This window comes from Camellia sinensis, chromosome 7, assembly GCF_055761805.1.
Source record: "Camellia sinensis isolate YWXY chromosome 7, ASM5576180v1, whole genome shotgun sequence".
Classification (NCBI taxonomy): Eukaryota; Viridiplantae; Streptophyta; class Magnoliopsida; order Ericales; family Theaceae; genus Camellia; species Camellia sinensis.
In genome coordinates this window covers 149,352,954-149,364,245 of record NC_138967.1, presented here as the reverse complement: position 1 = coordinate 149,364,245, position 11,292 = coordinate 149,352,954, and the positions used below count along the sequence as shown (strand labels likewise).

General features: G+C 41.5%; 1 pseudogene; it reads left to right on the top strand.

The window, feature by feature from the left end:
• The first annotated feature begins 10,308 nt into the window (after window positions 1–10,308).
• Window positions 10,309–11,058, top strand: LOC145796206 (receptor-like protein 9DC3 pseudogene; annotated as a pseudogene).
• The last annotated feature ends 234 nt before the right edge of the window (window positions 11,059–11,292 follow it).

Genomic DNA, 11,292 nt, shown 5'->3' with positions numbered 1-11,292 from the left:
AGGGTCCTTCTCAGTACTCACGCTAACAAGCATGGTTTCATTCATTAAAGGCTTAGCATGCCTCTCTTTTTCTCAAATTGATCAAAGTTTTGTAAAACTCGAGGAATTCCTTCCTCTTCGTTTTCACCGCAGTGTTAAAGAGGTTTTGAAAAACATAGGTCAATGCAATGATTTTCAGGGCACAAGAGAGCAGGTGGAATGCACGGCCGTTCGATTCAAATCCTTTGGCACAACTAGCTCAAAATTAGCAATAAGCATGGAAACATGATAGCCGCAGCTGCTTCATTCAAATTCCCTGATTGTAACTGGCTCCACAACAGAGACAGACTCAAAACAAAAGGGAATTTACAAAACCAAAACGGTGTTCGAGGCAACAACCCTAGAATCACCTGACATCCTATACAACGGGACTGACTCGGTACCACAAGACAGACCCAAAAACAAAAAGACTGACTCAAAGCAAAGAGGCAAACTCAAAAACAAAACAGAGAACTGACTCAAAACCCAAGCCAGAAGCTACAAAACTGCATTTTCAAATGCTCAAAAAGTGCATGCCAGACGCCACATCCGAAATACACCGAGCGCCACCCGCAGGTGGTCCAACCCCCGATCACATACTCGCAGTATCCTTAAAGTCCAACAGCTCGGTGGTAACAGACTTCGCTGAGGTAGGTAGAAGAATGACCTCATTATCGATCAGGTCCTGCACTTCATGGTGAAGGCGGAAACAGTTGTCGATGGCGTGACCAGTCTGTTGGTGGTACGCGCAGTACAAAGCAGCATCATGTGTGAGAGGGAGATTCTTTGGGAGAGGCGGAAGTTCAAGGGATTTGAGGTGCCCCCTTTCGACAAGAATCTGAAGTGCCTTAGACAGAGGCATGTAGAGAGCATGAAAGATCCTGCGCCCTCGGGGCAGGTACTTTGAAGTCTGAGTATTCTTACTAGACGCACTAGCAAAAAGGTCGGCAGGCACTGCCTTGGTTTTCTGATCTTTCCCTGGTGCAGGGTTGGGAATAGGAGAAACTGTTCTGGCATGACGGGGCCTATCCCAATTTTCTGACTGACTTGAACTACCTTCAGGTGGAGGGGGGAAAGCATCCTCCACAGTTTTTGCCACAACCGCGGATATCTGTTGCTTGTTCATCCCCTCGGCTTTCAAAGCCTCGACTGCCCGCAGTAGTTGTTCAATGGGATTAGTGTCTGCCTTCATCTTGTCCTTACCCCTGGCCTCAGCCTGATCGAGGGTTTGGGTTGATGTTGATACGTCATTGTTACAACTTGAGACAGCCTCAGGTTGGCTGAGCTCAATCACAATCCGCCCCAGTAGGGGGGGCTCCTGTGGTACAAAATTTCCGGCGTATGAGGTGGTTGGTGGCGAAGCCGACATCCCATAAGCAAGATCGACCACGGATCTCTGGAGGTCGCCTATCATTCCCATTAGTTCAAATGTAGTAGGCTCGCGAGCCTGATATAGCTGGGGTGTCCAGACCGGGTGCGCAACCAGTGACCTGGGCGGGTGTGGCACACTAACATTAGCTTCATCCCGCAGGTTGGTTCCTTGATCTAGCGCGGCTGTCATTACCACAATTTCCTTTGAATTCTGCGCCATGGTAAGTCCACTGTATTGAACGGTGATTGACGGCTCAGATATCTGTCTTGCCTCAGCAAGGGAGAAAACTGGCTATTCTGTATTAACTCTCTGAACTGAAAGAAAAAACATGCAGCGTTTTAGCCCAACTGAACCGTCACAAGTGCAGCTGAATAACTGTATTTTACCACTGATCACTGTCCTCAAAAATCACTGCCCAAAACACTGAATCTGATACCCGCAGATACAACTGATTCCCCAAAACATTGATACTGATGCCCTCGGGCCTGATTCTCAAACTTGCAAACTGGTATATGCATTCCCTGTAGAGATACACTCTGAAGCACATAGCAGATAAGTGAGAACCAAAACACCCCTATGTTGGGGTAGGGTTTCCCTGTCCTATTTTGTCAGGAGCTAGGGTTTCATTACGCATGCAGCAGTTTTCGAACAACCTAACATCGGGTAAGCAACCTGTCCTAGTTTGGAATAGTCACTATGGATTTCGATATGCACTAGGTCGAATGGTCGAAAAGGGTGCCCCGGTAAAACCGGGGTTTGTGTTCCCATACTGTCAGAGCCCACAACCGGTCAGCCTTATGGCATGCTTTGACAAAGTCAAGCCTCCGACAAACCGTTCAGGAATGGCAGATGGCAAACACGGTGTCCTAGGCGCACCAATGCACATGCAATGCAAAGAGACACATAAATGAAATCAAAACAGGATATCACGAGTTCGAGTCAAGCTCTCTAAATCCCCAGCAGAGTCGCCAGAAACTGTAGACGCGCCCGCGGGCCTCGCTACAGTTCGGACTCAATTTGTGTCACGGTTCTTAATCTGAACCAAAGAGTCCAAATCCGGCAAATCGTTTTGAGAAACAGATTTTTTGAAAAAGAAGTGCCAAACATGGACTGCTTTGCCAGATACAGAGTCGCCACCTAAATATTTTTTATGGGAGAATTTAGGAAACCTTGACTCGGTGCCAAGGGCCACGTGTCCGTCATCACCAAAGTTGCCTCGGCTCGGGAGCTTGGGTACGATTGGGGAAGGTCAGCTATGAGCACCCCCTCTCGCCCGTTCCGAAGATCGGCCTCTACTAACCATGATATCCGATTTTGAAAACGTTATGTGTACTTATCCCGGTTATTAGCCTGGAATTACTATGTTATACGCACAGCAAACAAGTATAGACCAAATTGCCTAAATTGGAGCAAAACATAGCATGTTTGTTTTGAAAAATGGTTTGCTACTCGTAAGTAGGCTAAAATACAGGTTTTGCCACCTTCGAGTGGGCTTTTAGAAAAGATGGTTTTGCCACTATCTAGTGGGCTTAAAACTCACAGTTTTAATACATTATCCCAACTTAAGCAATTTGACCTTCATCCACAGGCATTCAAGCAGTTATATCACATAAGCAGCTAACCTCATGGTAATCGTGCAATTATGTTAACATTCACACGCATGCGAGATGCTAAAGTATAAATACTTACAATGTACTCCGTGCCAAAACAATAAACTAGTTAGCAAACATGCGTGATCCTAGTTCATGTTAAAGTGGCTAATGCGACGCATACAGAATGCAATTAGGATAGGCTCGGCTAATCCTAAAATGGCATGTAAAGTGCGGCAAGTAGCATGTATTCAAGTCAGATTTGAAATACGATGCAGTTAACATGATGTACCGAGCCCGGTGCATGCAATACTGATGAATGATGCACGCATGCATAGCATAAGGTATGCTAAAGTAAACATGTCCTAATACTAACCATCAAAGCAGGTAAGTAAAAGGGAGAAAGAAGCGGGGGTTGGAAGACATGCACACACGCACCCACACTTATTACACAATTGCCCTCGCTCGGAAGGTCCGAAAGAATAATACAGTCCGAATAACAAACCAACTATCCTAGCTAATTAATTATTACAGACCAGCTAAATTAGTTAAGCAAATCAACTAATCTAAGAAAGCAATAAACGGCCTCGGGAAAAAAGCCCAATGCAATGCATGCTCGGTCTTGCTCGGAAGTCCACTGCCATGCGCAAGCTGCCTTTGTTTTCCCTACTATACTCCTCTGAAAACTGCCAAAGTCTCAGGATATTCTCACTAGATGCTGGGGAATGCCACCAGCCAAAGGGGATCATCACCGGCTGTGATTTGGTGGTCATCGGCTAAAGATGAATCCATCGGCCACCGATGGATGGCCGGTCAGCACTCTGTGTAGTCGATCGGCCGAAAATTCCTGCAAGACCTGTTTGACAGCAGCAGAGGGCAAAGCTTTGCATGGCAATGCAATTCAAGCGAATGTGTGCACCAACACATCCCTTGTCATGTTTGTGACTCAAAGGGATACGGCCCTTGGTTCTCGGACCACCAATCGCGCATTTCAATGCGTGATGGCCCAAGAGACCAAGTTGTGCATTTTCATTTCAAATGTCATGCAATGCACATAAACAAACAAATTGAACCCAACCTCTATCACAAGCAATTCAAGAGGCCAAGCATGCATGCTAGTACAATGCAACCTAAGCATGTGGGCCTAAGTGTGTGACATGGAGATGCAATGCACAATGCTCACTAGGCATGCAATCCATGCAAGCTAATCAAGTATGCAATGTGCAACTCAACCATGCAAACATGCAAGTCATACAAATATGCTAACAACTTGACCAAGAGGATGCATACCCAATGCAAGTGATTTTAAGCATGCAACACATACAACCAAAACATGCAACCATGGAATAATGTAATGACATTTGAATGGCATGCAAGGAAGGGACTTACACTAATTGGACAGCCCTAAATTAGGTCCAAAACAGTAGCCAATGCTATGGAAATGAGGGCCAACACACACACACACACATGCACATGCTAATGGGCCAACACTCAAGCATCAAACATGCAACCTTTAAGCACACTTAAAAGTGACAAAACATGGATTAATGGCATGCACATAAAGCTCTGAAAAAAAAAATGTTATAAAGGTGCCAAACCAAGTAAATAAGGCAAGCCAAACATGCAACAATAGTCCAAGACTTAAGGCAAGCCAAAGGGGAGGTAAACCAAGGCTAGGTCAACCAAGTCTCACAAGGCCAAAGGGACTTAAAATAGGTCTAATGCAAACCTAAACAAAGCTAAGGATGTACTTAGATGGCATCTAAGTGGTCTAAAAATGCAAGCATACTCCAAGGCCTAAACAAGGGGCATAAGGCAACAACCTTTAAACACATTGAAGGGGGATCAAATGCAAGCATATGGGCACATCATGAGGTCTGAAATAACATGTCAAGTGGTTTCAAACCACTGAAACAAAGCAAGGATGGCATGCTAGAAAGGCCAAAGCTTAAGGCATACAAGAGGGATTACATGGTAGCTATACAAAGCAAGGCATGGATGACTCAAATGACTTAAAACAGTCTCTTAGCACATCAAAATATGCATATAAGCTTCACAAAGCTTGGCCAAAACACAAAAGCGTGATAGTCTAAATGCTATGCATGTATTGAGGCAAATCATGGCATTACAAGGTACGTATGCTAAACAAGCATGGTGTACCAAAACCAACATACAACAATGCTATATTATGACATAATAAGCCTGAAAATCAGTCAAGGCATGGTCAATACACACTCAAACTATATGCACCCTCAAGAGGCTAAAAATGGCCCTTTTCAAGGACGACAATGAGAGGGGGTGGCCCTTTCCTTCCTAGGACCTCAAGGCACCATCCTCACCACTGAAATCCCTCAAGATTTCAGTGGTGAGGAGACCCAAACAGTGTGGTCCCGGAGCTCATCAAAAAAGGCACAAAATGGGGCTAAACAAGCCTTAAGAGGGGTCAAACAACCTCAAACACCAAAACACTCTTAAACAAATATTTAGAGCAAGCAAAAAAAAACTTTTATATGTTATACACCAAGTCTAAAAACCATTTTAAGGTAGTCAAAAGAGCTATGCAAAAATGGGGTAAAAAGGGACAAGTTTCTTACCCTTGTAGACCCTTTTCACAAATGAAGCTCCAGCAGCTTCTTTGGCTCCAAACCAGCTCCAAGAACTCCAAGAACACTTCTCTGGCCCTCAGCAACCAAAAAGGTGTGATACTATGTGTTTGTGTGCAATAATAAGACTAAACACACACTTAGAGCTAAAGAGAGGGAGAAATAGAGATAGGATAGATACAACACTCAAACCCTAAAACTCAAAGCTCTTTGAAAATGTTGTCTAACCTAGAGGAGGGAGAAGAGCCTCCCTCTTATAGGAGTTCCCTCTTGTCATTCTTCCAAAACAAGCCATCCAAGAGAGAAATCCCTCCATATGGAGGGGAGCAGAGTGGGTGCCAGCTATCACAGCTGGCACAAAAATATCTGCAAAAGCAGATGAACAGTGGTCGGCCAGTCAAAAATATAATTTGACCAAAATAGATGGCCGGTCGACCATCCATAGTGCCGGTCGGCCAAATATTTGGCCGGTGGTAACAAAACACAGCCGGTGGCTTCAAGTCATGGCCGGTGGAGTGTGGGGATGACCAACAAGCCATTTCTTGCCCTCCAAAGCAAAAACACAAGTGTTTGGTGCAAAACCAGACACAAAACAGTCGAGTTGAGAGATTCTGAGGCAAGGCGTGTAGCCGGGGCCTCCGGAAACTCAAGACGAACACAAACATGGATGATCACCGAGTGTTCACGCGGTGACGTCCAAGTCTTGAGGACAGTCAAAAATGGGGTGTCTACAGGTTGAGCCGTGTTAGTGCGCCTTAGTTGAGGTTACTTAGTTCCTACTTTTTAGTATTTTTAAATTAGCTGTGATGTGTAGTTTTTATACTTGGTTCAGGGCACTAGTTGGACTTTTACACTCTATTCGAGGATTATATTATTTCGTTTTCAGGTGAGTAGTTTCATGCTACGCCTTTTTATAAATGTTCTCCTACCCTGAACTGTTGAAAAATTAAATTGTTGTTATAAGACTAAACTGTTTTGATAAATTATTATATTATCAATGTAATCAAATTATTTCTGAAACATGTGTGAACTTGGCATACTGTAAACTATTTGTTTTGGTCTCATGTTTATAATGATGAACTACCATGCTTTGCGAAACTGATGTGTATTGATTATTGGGACCATATGTGTATTTAGTCTAAGGAAATTATTCCACTGTGTGTGGTGACTCTGGCCACTAGGGAACAGATCCGTGTTGGGCCGTGATGACTCTAGCGCTCAACTATTGTAAGGAAAAGACCTTAAAAAAAAGCTAGGTGACCTTCAATCGGATCGTCTTTGAGAAAAGGCCCAGGTGCCACCCTAAGGATGACTCTTAGTTCGGATTTGGATCCAACGGGGCTTATAGCTTTGAGAACTGTGTGGCATATAATTTTTTTTTTCTTGGTACCCAAAAAATTATTAGTGTTCATGTTATAATCTGTTTTAAGTGGAAAATGTCGTTTATCAATTCTTGCGAGACATGAGTATTTTAAGTGTTGAACTGTGGAACCTTCTTTTTGAAATAGATTGTATTTACCAAACTGTATGCCAATCTAGTTTCTGTGATATATATCTTAGATTGGAATTGAACCCTGTTTTCAAAATTGTATTTACTATCCATGTTGCTAGTCACTGAGCTATCAACTGACTTAGTTGTTTACCATTTCCAGGTATTAGAAGGACTTAGAGTGGACTCATGGCGTAGCGGGGACTCAATTGCATGGACCTCTAGGGCATTTATTTAATTTGTTTTAGGTTGCCTTGTCGGGTTTTGTGCATACATTGTGGTTGGGTTTTATTTAGAATCATTTTATTTGTGGGCAGTTTGTGTCCCATTTAGTATATATATATTTTTTACGAAGTTGGTTATGGCTTGTTTTGCACTTGTGGCGTGTCACTGGATTGAGTTTTGATTTATTTATTTCTGGGCTATCATCACATTTATTCTTTGTGGTTTTGGGTTCATGTTTAGGCTTACGTGTGATTGTATTACCCTGTGGGCCACGGCCGGTCATGCCCGGATTTGGGGTGTGACAATTGCAATAGGAGGTTACAGGTTCAATGTGTTTGTATTACCTTTTCCCTTGCTAATAACTAACACATTGATGCATACCGTATGATACAAAAAAATTGCAATGATATTTGATATATTTATTGTCCCTTCAGGGAAAATTGAAATTAAAACGCCTAATTATAATAGAATATGTTGTAAACTGAATTCTTAATCACTGGTTAGGAATTTTGAGCACTAATTATTTGCGGGGACATGATTTACTTTGTCTCTTTTCTATGCACAAGTGTTTCCTAATTCTTTATTAGGTGAGGATAATATAGTAAAAGGTTATTTGTCAATTCTTTCACCACTTTTTTATTATTATTTTTTTTATACACAAGAACATTGACACTTGTCGTTTATAGACTTTTCCATGATGTCATGCGTGCTAGAATGTATTTTTGAGACACTCTGATCCCAACTATAAAAGCACATCACAGCCATTAGCTTCATCATCCAAGATTGGTGACCTAGAGTCTGTTATGCAACATGGGTTCATCTTTCTATCTTCATGTGTTCATGCTCTTGTGTTGTTGTTTTCATCTTTTTATAATGTTATCTAACTCTTCCTCTTCTGCGCAGCCATTATGCCATGAAGATGAGAGTTTATCCTTGCTGCAGTCCAAGCATAGCTTTTTATTAACAAGTCTGCTTCAGATGATCCTTCAGCTTATCCAAAAGTTGAATCACGGGAGAAGCTCGAAGGAAAAAGCAGTGACTGTTGCTCATGGGATGGCGTCGAGTGTGACCACAACACTGGTCATGTGATTGGTCTCAACCTCAGTAGCAGTTTTCTCTATGGTTCTATCAACTCCAATAGTAGCCTCTTCAACTTGGTTCACCTTCAGAGGCTGAATCTTGCCGACAATGACTTCAATTATTGTCAAATCCCACCTAGAATCGGAAACCTTTTGAGGCTAACTAGTCTAGATCTATCCAACTCTGTATTTTTTGGTCAAATCCCTTTAAATATCTCAAATCTTTCAAAGTTGGTTTACCTTGATCTCTCTGGAAATGTTGACTGGAATCATGAAAGCCTTTTGAAACTTGAAAAACCCAATTTGAAAGACCTAGTTCAAAATCTTACCAACTTGAAGGTACTTGACCTCAGTTCGGTGAATATATCTTCTACAGTGGCTCGTGCTTTGTCAAATATGTCTTCACTAACAACTCTTGTTCTTCAGAGTTGTCAGTTGTATGGTGAATTCCCAACAACCATTTTTCAACTACCAAACCTTCAGACTCTAAGCATGGGAAACAATGACAATCTCACTGGTAATTTGCCTGAATTTCACCTTAGTAGTCCCCTAAAGCAATTGGATTTATCAGTATGTCAGTTTTTTGGGATGCTTCCAGTTTCCCTAGGTAGTGTGACCAAACTCACCTATTTGGACCTTCGTTCGAACCAGTTTTGGGGCCAAATTCCTGCATCGCTGGGAAACCTTTCACAACTAACCGTCTTATGCCTTGGTGAAAATAATTTTGATGCACCGACCTTACCCTTGACACTTGGTAAGCTATCCAACCTCATTGAATTAAACCTTACAGATATGAAAATACGTGGTGAGATACCACAGTTTTTAGCTGACCTGACCCAGCTATCCTCTTTGGTTATCTATTCAAATGAATTAGTTGGTCAAATCCCATCTTGGCTTATGAACCTCACCAAATTAACAAGTCTAGAACTCACAGAGAATCAATTACATGGCATGATTCCAAGTGCAATTTCTCAACTCAAATATCTTGAATGGCTTAATCTTGATGGAAACAAGCGGTGAAGTAGAGTTAGACATTTTTTTGAAGCTCCAAAACCTTGTTGTCTTGGAATTGTCAGGGAATAAATTAACAGTTGTTACCAAAAATATTACCAATGCTACTCTTCCGAAGTTTAAAGTTCTAGGATTGGAATCATGTAACATGAAAGAGTTCCCCAATTTCCTACAGTTCCAGGATGAATTGGAGTTGTTATTTTTTGATAATAACAAAATTCAAGGTGAAAAACCAACTTGGTTTTGGAACAACACTAACGAAAATATTCGAGAGGTCCAACTTGGGAACAACTTTCTGACAGGTTTTGAACAGCATCTAGATGTCATTCCATGGCGGTCACTTCTAATTTTAGACCTCAGTTTTAATAGACTGCAAGGATCACTACCAATTCCACCACTGTCCACCATAGTTTATGAGGTCACTGGTAACTCGTTATCCGGAGAAATTCCACCATCAATAATCTGCCACAATAGTTCTCTGAAATTTTTAGATTTGTCTAATAATAACTTAAGTGGCACGATTCCTCAATGTTTGCCCAGTTTTAGTGATTCTCTACTGGTGCTCAATCTAAGTCGCAATAATTTTCACGGCACAATTCCTGACATGATAGGGATCAACTTGAAGATGATTGATCTAAGTCAAAATCAATTACATGGTCTGGTACCAAGATCATTGGAAAATTGTACAATGCTTGAGATTCTTCTTCTTGGCAACAATCAAATGGAGGGTACTTTTCCCTCGTGGTTGGGAGTTCTTCCTAAGTTACAAGTTCTTATTTTGTGATCTAACAGATTTCAAGGTGCCATTAATGTTTCACAAGCCAAATTAAAATTTGCAAAATTGCGCATCATTGACCTCTCTAACAATGGTTTCTCAAGTAACTTACCGTCAGAATACTTCGAAAACTGGAATGCAATGACAATGGTCAAGAGAGAAAAGTTAACATATATGCAGGCAAGTCAAGGAGTTCCAATTGGAATTGTAAATTCAAGATCGACAGCTTTAACTTTGTATACAAGGCCTTACGTGTATTCAGTAACAATGGATAACAAAGGCACCCATACAGTATACGCGAAAATCCGAACGGCCTTCATAGCTATTGATTTGTCAAACAACAAATTCGGAGGGGAAATTCCTGAATCTCTTGGAAGGCTCAATGGGCTTCAGATGTTAAATCTTTCCAACAACAGTCTCACTGGTGTCATCCCATCATCCTTGGCAAATTTGACCGAGCTGGAATCATTGGACCTTTCGCAGAACTTGTTCTCAAGAGAGATCCCTCAACAACTCTCCCAACTCACTTTCCTTGAATTCCTAAACGTTTCTCACAACCATCTCACTGGCCTAATTCCTCGAGGGAATCAGTTTGATACATTTGAAAACAATTCATACGATGGGAATTCCAGGTTGTGTGGTTATCCTCTATCGAAGTTATGTGGAAATTCAGAGGCCTCACCACCACCATCCTTGAGCTTTCATGGTGATGATTCAAAGTTTCCAAGTGGTGTTGTTGACTGGATTATCATATCATTGGGTTATGGTAGTGGGCTAATAGTGGGGCTTGTTATTGGGCACATTCTGACCACAAGGTATCATGAATGGTTTGTTGAGAAATTTGGAACAAGGAAGCAAACTCAAAAAAGGGTGCAAAGGAAGGGAAGAAGAAACTAACTTAGAAATGTTTTGTTGTGTAATATTTATCTATGTGGATGCTATTAGCTTTTGTGAGAGTAATTATAAATAATGGTTCTGTGTGATTTGTAATTTCTCTTTTGAAGTAATCCCAGCAATTTCTGTTTGTAACATATTTCTATAAATTGGGTATTATAAAGAAGAATAAAGTTATGTTTTATTATAGTGTTTGTTATAATTCAAACTAGGTTTTATTATTATTATTTTATTATT